Source organism: Podarcis bocagei (genome assembly GCF_964188305.1).
Source record: "Podarcis bocagei genome assembly, chromosome: 6".
Taxonomy (NCBI): Eukaryota; Metazoa; Chordata; class Lepidosauria; order Squamata; family Lacertidae; genus Podarcis; species Podarcis bocagei.
The window spans coordinates 70,927,014-70,943,949 of NC_138130.1; positions in this window are offsets into that span (position 1 = coordinate 70,927,014).

Below are 16,936 nucleotides of genomic sequence, written 5' to 3' on the forward strand. Positions count from 1 at the left end.
ACAGGACTGTGCCCAGAGTTCAGAAACTGCTCACGTTAATGAAATTTCCTGTCGCAAAAGGTGTCCGGAACAATGGGAGTTTCAAACGCTGATCTCGAGAGACCAAGAAATGGCCAAAGCTCAACATAAGGTGTGAAGATGGGCAGCCCTTACTTAATACAGTGGTACCTCGGGTTACAGACACTTTAGGTTACAGACTCCGCTAACCCAGAAATAGTACCTCGGGTTAAGAACTTTGCTTCAGGATGAGAACAGAAATCGCGTGGTGGCAGCGGGAGGCCCCATTAGCTAAAGTGGTACCTCAGGTTAAGAAAGGTTTCAGGTTAAGAACGGACCTCCAGAACGAATTAAGTACCTAACCCAAGGTACCACTGTATTTGCTATTTAAACCAAAGTTTATACCTAAAGTCTTTAATTATTTCTGTCATTCAGTTGCCTTTCCTCTTATACTGCCTAATATTTTTTTGTCAAACTGGCATCCCTTATTCCTTTCTTTCCCACCCCACCCCAATATAAAATGCATAGGTTTTAATAGAAGGGGAGAATCTATAATAAATGCAAAAATACCCACAAGCAAATACATTTTTAAAATCCTATGCTTTCTGGTGGAACAGAAATAGTGATTTATTAGTGTGTATCAAAAGATCAACATTCCCTAAAATTAAATTAGGCCTGTATAATAAACACAGTGACCAGAATCCAATGAGTTGTGTGCGTGTATCCGGGGGTGGGATTTTGATCCCTGCGCTCCTGCCCTCCTATGCCCCATCCTCACTTTGAACAGATCTCTCATATTATACATTGCCTTTGAAAGTCACTTCAGTTTCAAAAGAGGCTTGTCCAGTACATGCCATAAAAAGCTGCTGAGAGAGAAACACAGGCTCAAAGCTCTTTCGGGTGCAAGGCACTAATGGTATGATTTTTAAAACCTGTAACTATTCTCTCCATTCAAAATTGATAGCCTTGAACCGTGCCACCCACAGCCTAATGAGCAGCATTAGAGGAAGGGAGCCAAGCTGCTTTCCTTAAAGCATCATGTGTTTGTCTGTGGAGGGAAGCTCTGCATTTTACAAAGTGATTAGTACCATCTATGAAGAACAAGCTCTCCTGGTGAATGCTCCACTGATCCATCTTCTTTTATAAAAATCACAAGAGATGTTGATTTCCTAGCCCCACTTGCATCAATACTAACAGTGCTGCAGAAAATACTTACCGTATTAAACTTCTCTTTATTAAATTGACTCAAATATGCTATAATTTGAGGAGGTTTAATAATTCAGGAGCCATTTATCAATATTTCAAAAGCTGTTCTCTGTAGGCAACGATGAACATGATTTGGTGACTCTGAGCCAAGCACAAATATTTGAAGAGTAAGTTCTTCAGCTGGAGAGGAGTGGAATTATTTACCACTGTATGACAAGGAACTGAATGGATGTTAACAAATAAGTGAAGGGTGAATATCAAGACTAATCCACCTGATGCTGACTGACGCACTGGGATTGGACATTCCTTGTTTTCAAATAGCATCTAATATAAAGACCTTTGTTGCATCAAGGCTCTCTGCTGTTCCTCCAACAACAGAAGTGGTTGCATTAACTTCTGCTCCGATAAATGATTTTCTTTTCAACGTTGCTTCAACAAAAATGTTAACCCTCTATTAAATGCTGGGATAGACAATTGCCTAGTGTTGCCTTCTGGTCAGGCAAAGTAATGTGTGACACGTATGTTGAAGTGTTTATTGCTCCAGCTTCTTTTCATTTTTTAATATTAGTATCTCTGGAAGAAATAAATGGCATGGGTCCCCCCCCCCCGGCTCCACAAAACCATTAAGCTGGATTAGGCTCAAGGTTTCATTACTCCTCTTTCTCTGTTTCTTGTGTGTTAAGTGTTGACATTTTACCAGCATTGCAGCTTAAAAGTTTTCATTATAAAAAAAGAAAAACAAGCTAAAAAAACCCCAAGATATAAAAGGAAGCTAAAATCGACCAGATTCCAACAAAAAGCCACAGGCTGCACAGAACTACCTGCCCAGCAGACTGTCAGCTGTTGCTCTATCTTTTAAATCCTGAGCTGAAAATCTGTATTAATAAAATAATAATTTAAAAACTTGCTAACTCTTACTGTTAATGAGGTTTGTTATTATTTTATTACTACAGTGAAGTGAAGGCCCAAGACAGGTGTTCATCATCATGTGAGCTGCGCACAGGTGGTCTGAAGCGAGCTACTGCCATTCCTGTGGAGCCTCCTTTTATTGAGACAAATATGCAAGCCAGGCAAATACATTTTGGGCTGTGACCTTTACACATATTCCGCCCTGAGATCGTGGGGTGGTACAAAGTTATTTTGGCACCTGTTCCACAGCGTCATTTTCCCCTTCCACGGTGTATGACGAAGGAGACAAAAGGTCTCAGGGACAAAAGGTTACAGACAGGGTACCGCAGACTACTGAGACCGCAAAAGGTCAGACATAGGGAACGATGTTCCAGACAGCTGTGGCTTGTCTGAGGGGGAGTTTTTCCTGCACCCCAGGGTCACGCGTGCAGGCAGACTGTGGCTGCCTGCTGGTGGAGAGTGTGCTCCCTCCGGAGCTCACTGTCCACGTTATCCCTACAATACAGAAAGTGATTGGCTAGTTGTGTGGTGCAACTATCTATCTATCTATCTATCTATCTATCTATCTATCATCTATCTATCTATCTATCTTTATATACGCATGCACATTTTTAATGTTTTCTGTCTCCTGTTATTTTACCTTCTCCAACCACACAATTTATTTCCATCTTCTTGGGGCTGTCTATGCTAAGCATGAGTGATGCCCTGAGTAATAAGCAGTGCTGTTTTTCTAGCAAATGGCAATAGCGCCCAACTGAGAGGTGCCGGAACAGTTCTGGCAAGTTCTGGCTGAAAAAATGCCCCGGTGATAAGGGCCACAAAGCGCAACTCAGTTTCAGAGCCTTTCTGTTGTTGGAGGGCCAACACCCATTGCATGGTACAGAAACGGGGCAAGTGGAGGCAGGGTGGCAGCAGGATAGAGCAGACAAAGTTTGAATGTACACCTATTATATTGGCTGCCATGTACTGGAGTGTGTGGACCAGATTCCATTCTTACTCTCAGGCAATTAGAAAACAAGATGTAGTCTGGCACTGGAAGCTACAGAAGAAGGTACATTATTCATCACCCTAGGTAGCACCTGCTGTTTCCTGGTCTAGAATATTAAGGACACACAATTGACCATGGAAGAAGTCTGCCCTTTCACAAAGCCTGTCAGTTCCCTTGCAAATAACAGAAGTTCATGCACAGCCAGCAGTTCCATGTCTGCAATGTTGTTTTGGAGTGAACAAAAAAAGAAAACGGCATCACATTATTTTGTAAACTCAACAGCAACAATAAAAGATTGGGACTGCTGGTGTTGTATTGATTGCACACAGATAGAGGCCTGAGATCTTGAATGCTAATTGTCCTTATTCAATGCTGAGTGTGCTACTTTAAAATGAACAGTTGTACTGTTCAATTACTTGCATTTGAGTGTATTTAAGCTGATTTTGGAGCAGCTAAATTACATGAACAGCACCATGAATGATAAACTGACTTGCATCACACAGCTTCATTTTACTGGTTTATAGAGGTAACTGTAGCGATTCAACTGTCAGCCCATAATAATTAGCTGTTTAGTAACTTTAGCATGGAGATGGAGAAGTGACACAATTATTGCACATTCTTGACTTTTCTTGACTCTCCATTATTATTTTTAAATGGGCAGTTCTTATTTAAATTGATGGATCATTCCTCTGAGCTTGTATCAAAATGGCAATAGAACATCAAGGATCATAAAGTTTATGTCCTTCATAGTTTACGTTGGTTTTAATTTTGATCTAAAATAAATACTTTGGTCCATGAAATAATAAGGTAATGTTCCTACTACATCACTGGTTTAATATGAATACTGAGCTGTTAGGTATCAGTAACAGCAAATTATGGTTTCCACTAGTGCACTATTATCACTGCCATGCTGAGCATTTAACAGGCCACTCACTGAACTCTTCTGAGAGTTTGCCATATCTTGTGCATCATATGCCTTCTGCCAGAAGATGATTTGCAACAACTGAGTTTGAGCTAGTTGCAGTGCTTTTTTGCAGCCTATAATACTCCTACTTCATTCCCTTTTTTCTGGTAGACTCGATCCCCTTTAGCTGATGCACAGACTAGAATCAAAGAAACACATCTATATAAGGCTTAAGAACACCGGAGGAGCTCAGCTGGATCACATCAAGAGCTCATCTGGTCCAACATCCTGTTCCTCAAAGTGGCCGACCAGAGGCTTATGGGAAATCCACAGGAAGGACATGAGGGCAAAAGCCCTCTTGTTGTTCCTAAGTATTCTGGGATAAGATGTCTCAGATCGTTAAATACCATGTCCTGTGTCTTTATTTCCCAAGGGGGGAGGGGGACTTGCCACGCAAGATGTCTCAGATCGTTGAGGGAATATATAGTCATCATGATATCCATCATTTATTTAATCGCATTCTATTTGTATGCCACCCATTTTAAAGCCTTCTGCATTCATGGACCTCATATTGTAACAGTGCTGCATGAAGGAGGTATTTATTTTGTGTCTCTGAACATCCCATCATTCCACTTAATTGGGTTCTAGTATTAAGAGTATCATTTTATACTCTTTTTATCCATCATTTTATAGACCTCTATCATTCCTCCTACTAACTTTTTTCTACACTGAAAAGCCACCCCCCCCTCTATTTATATCCCACCTTTTCTTCCACCACGGAATCCAAGGTGACGTAGATCTTGTTCCCAAGTGGTCACACATCCGTTCACTGACCAGATTGCCAGCCTCCTTAGCTTCAGAAGTGTCTGCCTTCAGACTGAGACCTTTCCTTTCCTTTCCCTAGAGAGAAGTTGCTCAAACACCCTGATCATTTTTGTTTGCCCTTTTCTGCACCTTTCCCAGCAGTACATTGTCCCTTTAAGAGCTGCAGCAACTAGCAATGTACACAGAATTGCAGTTATGGCCGCATCGTCTAATTTGATAAAGACATTAAAATCTTGGCAGCTTTCTTGGTAATCCCTTTCTTAATTATCCCCAGTATGGAATTTACCTTGTTCACAGCCTTCACACACTGGGTTGACATTTTCATTGAGCTGTCCATCATGATGCTAGCTACCTCCAACATAGATTCCATCAGCGTATACATGGCTAGGAGTTTTTGCCCCAAAGCACATCACTTTGCACTTGTGTACATTGAATCACATTTTCCATTTTATTGCCTGTTCACCCAGTTTGGAGAGATCCTTTGGAATCTCTTAGCAAACCACACCTCTCCCAAATAATTCGATGTTGCCCACAATGTTGGCCACCTTAACAGAATATAGACTTAGTTAAGAACCACAGTTTCATTTCAGACTTGGGGAACCCTGCTACTTACATTCATCCCTTGCGAGAATACATAATCAACTCTGCTTATTGTTGCTGTTTGTTTATCTATTTCAAAACTTTAGATACAGCTTCATAATGACAGTTGCTAAGCAGTTAGCTAAACAACAAATGCAATACAGTGGTACCTCAGGTTAAGTACTTAATTCATTCCGGAGGTCCGTTCTTAACCTGAAACTGTTCTTAACCTGAAGCACCACTTTAGCTAATGGGGCCTGCTGCTGCCACCGAAGCACAATTTCTGTTCTCATCCTGAAGCAAAGTTCTTAACCTGAAGCACTATTTCTGGGTTAGTGGAGTCTGTAACCTGAAGCGTATGTAACCTGAAGCATATGTAACCCAAGGTACCACTGTACTGATATATTTATCTAAGTGGAAGTTGCTGGGAACCATAGAAAGAGAGAGTGTTCATTTCAGTCCTGCTTATGGGTTATGTATATGTAAACCGAGGTACCACTGTATGTATATATAACAAACAAGGAAACAGAGCAACTACAATATAATACAAAACTACAAGGCAAGGCAACATAAAGCAAACAAAATCCACTCAAAACAAAACCATAGCAGCATATTTTGAAAGCATCTTAAGAGTCAGGGTTCTCTTCCTTCTTCAGCCTCTCTCTTGCCAGGGCTCATAATATAAAACAGTCACCCCACTAACACATACACATCACACCCAAAATCTATCTTACATCCACACAAATCATACAATGCTACCCATTCAATATCGCTCACCCCAGTCTACTTGCAACACTTCACACTCATGCACCCAATCACTCCAGCATCCTTCCACTCAACTAAAAATCTATGGCAAAAACACCAGGATCCAGCCAAACTGTTCACTGTCAAAATTGCATCAAAAACAAAACGAACTGCCACCCTTCAATCAGAAAGATGTAGGGTTCCCAACATTAATTTGGCTCTCATCCTGGTTGCTGTCTCCTACCACAAGATTCCATGGTACCATCAGACATTTAAGCAAACACAAGAAGCACTAAAGAAACACTTCAAAGAGGGAACCCTCGTTGCAATCCCAAGTTCCCTTCGCCTCAGCACTGCTGTTTTTGTAGCAGTCTAACTGGATGGCAACCGTCCACAACAGCTTCTACTCACTTCGCAACATGGTTCTGTTCCAACATGACAACACTGAGGGTCAGTGGGACTACCAGGGAGCAAAGACAACAGGTGTTCTTACCTCTCTCCCCTGCCCTTGCTCCCTTCCACCCAGTCTAGACATTTTACAGTATTAACACTAACCGTTTGTGCTATTTTGTGCTGGTGCTTCAGAGAAATATGCCAAGGGAATGCTGATGTCTTGGTTGCTTTTCCTAATTAACTAATTAATTAGAAAAGGCCTATGCCATCTTTCTGCCAATCAATCCTCAAGGCGGTTAACACCAATAATTATAGACTGTTCATTTGTACATGGACAGGAGCAGAGGTGTACAGCACACAAACATGGGTTTAAGGGTTGAGATGAGGGACCCACAGTCTGCCAAATATTGTTGGATGACAACTCCTATCAGCCCTTTGCCAACACTGCCAGAGGTAAAGGTTGATGGGAGTTGCAGTCCTGAAGCATCTATAGGGACACAAGTTCCCCAGCTCTGATACAGAGCAAGTCAGCTCCTATTTAGCAACTCTGGCAAATAAATTTCCATGCAAAGCTATACAGAGAGCAGAGGGGGAAAGACACACACATGACAAGGCAAATAAGCAGCCCCAAAATAACACAAAACAGCACTCCCACCCAAGCTGGTAGCCAAAATGGCCTGAATGAGTTTTGTGTCACTGCCCCACCCCCCACTATTACGATGATCAGTCAAATGCTGGATTTAAATCCAAACAACACAAGCCTCTCATAGAGAAGAACCTCTGGGTTCAATAAAGGTATTGTTCTGCTTCAGAAGAGATTTGCACAGCAACATAAATGCACTGTGTCCAAATATCACCCCAGCTTTCAGCGCACAGTACATCCATCCAGTTTGCAGCACAGTTAATCAGTGCTGCTATTTGTCTCCAGAGTTACAACTGAATCTTCCGTTATACTGCCCTAAATATATCTCCCTTTTGCCACTCTAAAATTAAGACAGATGCCATCTCTGCCTTTTGCTCAAGGTCTAGTTTGATTTACCACTGAGAAAACAACATTTAGTTAAAATGCTGGGTAGATTTTCAACTGGCTGGAAAAGGAGGAATTGAACAAGGTGGTTTGTTTGTTCGATATAAAGCATGATAGACGTGCAAACTCCTCACACCGCTTTGCGCTGTTTAACATGGGAATCATGAATTCCAAAAAGGGTGAAAGACTGCATTGTTCCTCGGTGAGTAGGGCACACACTTTGCCTGTATATGTCCCAGGTTTGATCTCTGGCAGGGTTGTGTGAATGACCCCCCATCTAAAACATTGGAGAGCCACTGACTGTATAGGCAACACTGACCAATGCTTTGACAATGCCCCTGGTCCTGTGAGAGCTATCCATAGACAATCCTTCCCCTCTCCTACATCAGTCAACAGGTCCTGGCTCCTGCTTTAAATTGACAACTGGTGTACTTTTTTGTAAGTAAAGAAGTGGATATTTATTAGAGCAGACTCATGGTACAAACTCAAATTAGGTTGTCCTAATGAGTTTCCCTGCCTACCTGCCAAGCAGAGGCGGCGAATGCCCAGTTACTGATGAGAATCCCTTTCTCTGCAGAAATTCTTGGTCTGAATACAGGTGTTCTGCCTAAGAGGAGCAAGCTGCCTCTTTCTTTCACTGTGCTGCCTCTCCCTCAGCCAACCTTCCACTCTGAATCTTCCCACTCTGACACAGCAGAGTCTTCCTCACCCTCTGGCAGGGATATGGCCTCCCCAGTCTCCAATGGATTCCTGTTCTTCACAGGTGAAGGAGAGGCAGCCTCTGGAACACCTGCCTCATCAGCAGATCCTGGTTCATTGGGGGGGGGGGCTGTCAAAAGGTTTTGCACTGCTGTCTCATCCCCTCCCTTTCCCATTCAGAGTCCATTTCCTCAAGTGTCTCCCACGCCTGGTCTGAATCAGACTTTCATGACACAAAGGCTACTGGTGTTTCTGTCATAGTCTTGTTGCTGAGCAGCAGCATGCAGAACTCAGGCGAAGTGAGAGGCCAGCCAACCAGAAGTGTCTCTGAGATGTACTTGCCTGGAGGCAGAGGCAGCATCCAAAGCCAGGCCCGGTCCTAGGGTCAGGTGAACAGCAATCCACGAGGTCAGGCAGTCCAGGGGTCAGGGAATCTGATGATCATGGGGTTCAGGGTCAAGATGAGCAAGCAGCAAGGTGGAGCCAGGACCTACAAGTGTTGCTTCCAGCAGTTGAATGCTGCTGGAAGCTCTGCTTAAGAAGGCTGAAGCCAGTTGGGTCTCATCAGGGCCTTCTCCTCTGTGTCCTTGAAGGGTGATCAGCTGCAGGTGGATTCACTCCCCCTTCAGGCTGCTGTTCAGCAGGAGAAGCTGACTCCTGGCCCATGACAGTTTCATGTGCTCATAGAATCACCAAAAAAGGCCCATTGTGAGTATGAAATAGTTGGTAAAATCCTACCCATAATCTGTCAAATATACCTTTAGCTAACTATCTTTTAATATTAATATGTCTTGGGGGGGTTGACTGAGGGACTCAGACAACTGTGTATTGCTCTAAAGTTAGCAGTGGTGGGGATTGTCCCATTTGACAACCTAATTAGGACCAACATTGGTTCTAATATGGCCAGTGAAGCAGTTTTCTCCCAGCCATGCCAATTTGCCCCACATCTGACATCATATGTGACATCAGGTATGATGCAAAGAAACAATCAGGTGCCTTAAAGTGTACTCTCCATTGTTCTTTGGCAGGTAGGCTTGTATTTGGCATATTTTACATTAGGCACCCAATGCAAGACCTGGTCAGATTGGTTCCATTTGGGAGCTCCAGGTAAGAGTTCCTGAGTGCAGCCAACCCTTCCCTAGCAAAGCAGAACTCACTCGATTGATGATACCAGCATAGTTCCAGCCAGGCTGAAAAGGAAGAAAGGTGATTGGCAAGTGGGCAACCCTACCCACATGTCAAAGTGGCACATGGGGTGTTGGGGGACCCAGCCTTCCAATCAGATCCTACTCCCCACACCGATGATCAGTCAAATCAGTTAAACAAAGCGTGTTCTCCTTCATGGAGAGCACGTGTTGCGGTGGGGGCCGCCAGGACACTCCAAAGTTGGGGGCGGGCTAACTGATCGTTGGCCACTGATGCGATTGGGGCTTCCCTTGTTGTTGGGAAGAAGTTAATGTTGCCAATTATTGATTGACAGCCAGAAATGCTAAAACTCCTTGCACGAGGCTAGGGCTTCCTCTTTTTGCCCGTGCATCAGATTGCCCGTCCCTCCCTCCCTAGAATAGGGTTGTTCGCTTTGACCTTGCTATGCCTGTCATGGGGTCGTCTGCTTTGGAGCGGGGGCCTGGTAGGAATTTTGTCCATCTGGCTGATTGGCTGGGGCCATTTGGTTTTTGCCTACTGCGTAGCAAATCGTCACAACTTGTAAGGTTCGCGGTTAGGCATTGGTTTATGGTTTGGTTGGTTGAGGGGCATGGATTGGCTGTGCCTGCCCCTCTAATGCTGCTGCTGCAAGGGATTCCGTTAAAGGAATTGGGGGCTAACTATTGCTTGTCCACTCTGTCAAGGGGGCTCGGGCCATAGCAATGAGCTCCTGGTTGCATTTGGGGTGAGGGCAGATTCCCTGCTCCGCGTAACCCCCAAGTGTATTCCCCCATTCTGACTTTCGCATCGTGCGGAATGTCAGTCTGTCCCCCATGGTGGGGGCAGATAGTCGCAACCAATGCCTAAGCAACCACTCACAAATTTGTATTTTAATAAAGTTGTGGCCAAAATTATGCCAAAAACCTTAAACAAAAAATTCTGTGTGATGTGTGAGTTATTGGGGTGGACCTGGGGACCTCGACACGCAACTCCTAACCCACAATAATACTACAACCAGACTTAACACGGACACTGGCACCAGAGCCTGCAATAAACCCAGATGCCAACTTTGCTGCCACATACACCCAGACAACACCATTACTGGCCCCAACAACATCACACATACCATCTCGGGACTATTTAATTGCTCATCGTCTAACATTGTGTATGCCATCAAATGCCAACAGTGTCCTTCAGCTCTCTATATTGGACAAACAGGCCAAACCTTACGCCAAAGAATAAACGGACATAAATCTGACATCAAGAATCACAAAACAGAGAAACCAGTAGGAGAACACTTCAATCTCCCAGGACATTCTATACAAGATCTCAAAGTAGCTGTTTTACTACAAAGGAATTTCAGAAATAGACTGGAAAGAGAAGCTGCTGAATTGCAACTCATTACCAAACTTAAAACCATGGAGAGACCTGGTCTGAACAAAGACATTGGATTCTTATCTCATTATACATGACTAAGCCATTTCTCACCTTCTCACCCCTTGCCTTTTCCTGTAAGACCTATTACAGTCGTTAAGAGTCGTCAACAGGCTCATCTCAGCTATCTGCCAATCTCCCATTCCCACCACCCTTCTGAGTAATACCCCTCCCCACCTTCTCACTATATAGAAGGATCTGGCAACTTCTGTTTCAGTGTATCTGAAGTGTGCATGCACACGAAAGCTCATACCAAGAACTAACTTAGTTGGTCTTTAAGGTGCTACTGGAAGGAATTTTTTTATTTTATCCCCACACCGAGTTAGCATTTCCGTACTAAACTGTAAGGATTTCTCACAAAACCATTTTGGGAAGGATCGTAATGCAACTTCAGTTTTGCAAAATGTCAGCTTGTGGTCATCACTGCCCATGAGGTTGGCTGGGAGCTGGGATGGAATGAAGGTCCAGGCCTGTAGGGACTAAGTGCTTGATGTGCACCAAATGCCTCTTTCCTCAAAACTGTTTTGTGGGCGCATCATAGAGATTACAAGAGAGAGAGATTGCAAAATAGATTTGTCCCACCTGCAAAATAACTGGAAATAAGCATTCCTTGCATCCCCTCTGGTGCCTTGATTCTTTACAAAGAGAACATTATTGCACATGTTTATTTTTACTCTTTACTTCTGATGAGGATGATCAAACTCTTACGTTAATGTCAGGGCAGCAGAAGGCACCCACAACAAGTGTAATATGCTCTCACAGCCTTTGGAACAATAATGTTTGGTGGTACGTGTGTCGGCTGAATTGTTAATACTAGTTGTGACAGGGGATGCAGACAGTGGCACCCCTAATATAAAGCAGGCTTAAGCTACTATGCTCCAGGCCTCAAGACTCTGGGGGTCTTATTAAGACATCCCTCAAAGTTGAGTACTTGAAAAATGGCAACATGCCCTGGCAGATGTTTCTCCAGAGATGCTGCTGTTGCTGGCTCTCACTGCTAGTCTTCTTCATACCTTGAAGGGACAGTGGGTCAGGTGGCTCTTAAAGGAGAGATGACCTTGACAGCTCCATTCACCAATCCTCCTCTCTGCCTTTTGTGGGACTGATGAAACTCACTGAAGGAGCCTGGGTGTAAGGCTTTGCAGCAGAAGGGACAAAATCCAAGTGAATAAGCAGAAAGCAGCAACAGGAGAGGCAGGCAAGCAGTGTGTGTGCAGGGAGGGGTCTCAAAGGTGAGGCAGGAAGCCATGTTGGAAGTAAGCAATGATAAACAGAACATAGGTTCAGAAGCAGTTCACGGTGACAGAACAGCAGCACAGCCGGAGGTTGCTGGAAATAAGATAAAGTTGCCTAGTGACTACTGCAAGAATAACACAGAAAAGAAAGGAGCACAGTCAGGAGTTGGGGAGACTAGTCAGGCCTACTGCAGGCGTGTGGGAGCAGCTCTTATGTACAATCCCAGGGAAGACCCAGGTTCAAAAGGGCAGGGAGAACTCTGACAGGTGTACATGAGAATTATCCATCCCTGGGATAGCTCAGTTGGCAGAGCGTGAGACTCAATCTCAAGGCTGTGGGTTTGAGCCCCATGTTGGGCAACCCTCCTGGAGGGTTTTGCCTGGTTGGACTGTGCCCTTGAACTCTGATCATGCAGCTTGCTTCGCTGGACAAGGAAGGCAGAGAGAGGTGTGTGAGTAGGATCTAGCCTACTGCACAGGTAGGTAAAGTAAAATCCACATTCATTTCTCTGCCAGCTTTTGCCTCTGGGGCTACCTACCACTGTCAGTTGGCCCCCAGAAGGTCATCCAGAAAGGAATGTGGGCCTCTGGCTATAAAAGGGTTCCTGCTCTAGGGTTAGGGCATCAACACTGTTTCACTGATACATGATACACATGTAACCTATGCTAATGCAGGAATATTAGGATTTTGCCCTCCAGGGATGCATACATGCTTTTGGAGGGATGTTTTAACTATAATCAGATCTATCAGCCATCTTGGTGGTGCTGCCTGGTTGATGTTGACAAAGGATGGGGCCTTTTTGGCAGCAGTTCACCAATTGTAGGCTGCCCTCCATGGTGAGGAGCATGTCTCCATCATTATTGACTATCACAAGGACTTTAAAAACATTCCTGCTTATCCTGGCAATGTTGAAATCACTGGCTGAGATACAATTTTAAACTATTTGCGCGCATATATATATATATATATATATATATATATATATATATGCACATGCATTTACCAGTGGGATATAAATAAATAACAACGTATGGACTTAGTAATAGTGATTTTAATTTACAATAAAACTATGTGCATATACATTTTTTAGTTATGAGCATTTGGGAAAGCATGATCTGTGCTGCAGTTATGGCTGTTTATTGCTCAGAGAGGAAACTGAACAAACAAGTAAATAAAATTAAAACTCCCTTGATCAGCATCACCACCACCCCACAGTTCAGGATACAATTTTTTTCCATTGTGGCTTATATCAAGATGCATGAAGGAATTCATAATAAACAATGTCAAATTACAAGTTGTCAGGATCCTTCCCACAGGGCAGTTGGCCGTGCAGGGTAGAGAGAAAGGATGGGTCATCTGGGCACAACCAGTATGGCAAAGTGTGTTGGATTTCTATTTAAACTGCAGTTAGTATTTCTAAATTTGCATCTTGTACATATAAATTAGCCTATGTATTCTTTATGCTAAACTCTATTATCTCCCCACCCCACCCCCACTGTACTCTTTATTGGCATTTCATAAGTGGCCACTTTTAGCTGCCAGCTCCTCAGGGTGGCCAACTGTCCCACTTTAATAAAAACTAATTAAAAATAAAAAAGATGTACTTGTGCTACAGATAAACGGGGGAAAGTACATTTTTCGTCTCCACTTTCAATTCATAGAGTCTTTTTCACAGTTCATTTACATGTAGTGAGAGACATTTTTGTCATAGGCATCTTGCAACTGGGGGGAAAGGGGGGAGGGGAGGAGGGAGAGAGAGAGAGAGAGAGAGAGAGAGAGAGAGAGAGAGAGAGAGAGAGAGATGGGGAGTGTTGTTATTTCGTTCTGATGCATAGTGTTAGTGTAGGGTTTGTGTCAGCATCACATGGATAGCAGGGGTGTGGGTGTGCATTTTCATGCGCTCTGGTTTCCGTCACAGTGTTCCGTTGCACCAGAAGCGGTTTAGTCATGCTGCCCATGACCTGGGAAGCTGTCTGTGGACAAACGGCCGGCTCCCTCAGCCTGAAAAGCGAGATGAGCGCCGCAACCCCACAGTCGCATTTAACTGGACCTAACTGTCCAGTGGTCCTTTACCTTTATTTACATTACAATGGTACCTCAGGTTACATACGCTCCAGGTTACAGACACTTCAGGTTACAGACTCCGCTAACCCAGAAATAGTGCTTCAGGTTAAGAACTTTGCTTCAGGATAAGAACAGAAATCGGGCTCCGGCGGCGCAGCGGCAGCAGGAGGCCCCATTAGCTAAAGTGGTGCTTCAGGTTAAGAACAGTTTCAGGTTAAAAACGGACCTCCGGAACGAATTAAGTACTTAACCCGAGGTACCACTGTTACAGAGGTTAAGGGGTCCCAAGATCAGTTGGTTGTGTTCAGTTGCTTGCAGTATGGCTTGTTTGTTTGTTTGTTTGTTTGTTTGTTTGTTTGTTTGTTTGTGTGGGGTAGGTTATTGGGTCAGGTTAGTCATATTGATTTGCATGCTGTTGGGGGAGGAAAGGTCATTATCCTTTTGCGCAGTGTATGTGATAAAGAGGAACCAAACCGGGGGGAAGGTGTCCTCCTTTGCTTGTCCCTGTGCTAGTTTAAGAAAAGTTAACCAACAAACTGTCCCAACTTTATGAAGGATGGTCCTCTATTTGAGCACTTTCTTGTCAAACCAGGTTGAAAGATAAGGAATCATAAAAAGAGGTTTAGCAGACAATTACCTAATATATTAGGACATGGGTGGCACTTTGGTCTAAACCACTGAGCCTTGGGCTTGCCGATCAGAAGATCGGCGGTTCGAATTCCCGCGACGGAGTGAGCTCCCGTTGCTTGGTCCCTGCTCCTGCCAACCTAGCAGTTCAAAAGCACGTCAAAGTGTAAGTAGATAAATAGGTACCACTCCAGCGGGAAGGTAAACACTGTTTCTGTGCACTGCTCTGGTTTCGCCAGAAGTAGCTTAGGCATGCTGGCCACATGATCCGGAAAAACTGTCTGCGGACAAACGTCAGCTCCCTCAGCCAGTAAAGCGAGATGAGTGCCAAAACCCCAGAGTCGTTTGTGACTGGACAACTGTCAGGGGTCCTTTACCTCTTCTACCTAATATATATTGTTATTGTTTTAATTAGTCTTTTACGTCTGTATGAAAGTATTGCCACATGCACATAGGATGCAGATTGGGGCCCACTTTTGTCCACTGTTTGCCTAACCGCCCCCCTTGCTGCTCCTGCCACTGTTAAGGCTATTTGTGAGGAGGGAAAGTGATGTTAGACAGAGCCCATCAGGGGGCACTTTTCCTGACTGCCTCAGTCAGAGGTTCAGCTGGTCATGGTGATGTTAAGAGTCTCTGCTGAGTTACAGCCAGATACGTTGTGTTGGCCCTGTGAGCAGAAAGCTACCTTCTGACACTATGACCCTCCATGCTTCTATGCCCCTTCATGCTTCTTTGCTGATATGACAGAAACACAGGAAGCTGCCTTATACCGAGTCACACCACTGGTCCATGTAGCTTAGTATTCACCCACTGACTGGCAGCAGCCCTCTGGGATTTCAGACAGGGTTCTCTCCCAGCCCTCCCTGGAGATGCCTTCGGCCTTCTGCCTACCAGATAGATGCTCTGTCCCTGAGTGATGGCTCTTTCCCGAGTCTTCTGGAGCTGGCCATCAAAATAATGTGATTTTGAATATTTTTGTTCCTGCTTATTTTTCACTTATCACTATTTTATTCTGCTCACTCTGCTTGCTTCTCTAAATACTCCTGGGGACATCACTAGCAAAAAGAGAGAAAAGGGATGGTGGATTTTTAATGATGAAATGAAAGCCTGGAAGTTTCTGTAGCTTTCAAAGTGAGACATTTTATTTGCTGTTCCTGGTATATAAAGTTGAGTTTGTATCAACCCTTTCCAAAGTTTTTTGTTGTTGTTTTTTTAAAGCACCCAATAGGAATAGAAAAGTGAATTAAAATATATTATCTACCAATGTATTTATTATATTTCTTACCTGCCTTTCACCATGGAGGTCCCAAGGCAGGTTAAAACCATTTAAAAGCACAGTTTTGAAAACCATTAAAACACATTATAATCAAGCAAATAGAGTGGGTTCTAAAATTATATTTCTCAGGTATCAAAGGCCAGTGTATTATGATTGTCATTATCATTCTATAAATATATTTATTTACCCCCCAATGCTTTTCCCCCTGACTGGGACTCAAGGCAGCTTACAAGTAAGAACCACTAAAATATACCTTGATAGAATTAAAACTAGATACATATATTAAATACATTAAAATCATACAAACCATTACAATAGAAACAAGCACAGCACCAGCCCTTTCGTTAACAGCAGTCAGTCCCCAAAAGCCTGCTGGAAGAAGAAAGTCTTTATATTTTGCTGGTAGGAGAAGGAGGGAGCAAGTCTAGCTTTTCTAGGGAGGGAATTCCAAATCTGGAAGCAGCCACCAAGGAGCTGTATCTTCAGCATATGATGGAGCCTATATAACAATGATGACACCTTTTGTGAGGAGGTAGTTCTACAATTCAGGGGCTGCCACAGAGAAAGCCCTCTCCTGGGCTGCCACCCACTGAACAACTTAGGATGGTGGAACTATCAAAAGCCCCCCCCCCCCTCATTGATCTTAACCCCAAGAGGCTCTGAAGGGAAGGAGCTGCTATTTCAGATACTTGGACCCTGAGTCATTTAGGGCTTTAAATGCTCATGTGAGCACCTTTATGAGCCCAGAATGAGCAAGAACCAGTCCCTGGCTATGTCATCACCCCATCCTATTGACACTGCTGAATGAACAGGGGCTCTCTGTGGCTCTCACACACACAAGGAGCAGCCCTCTCACCTCCATGAAAGCATCAGCTTCAGAGG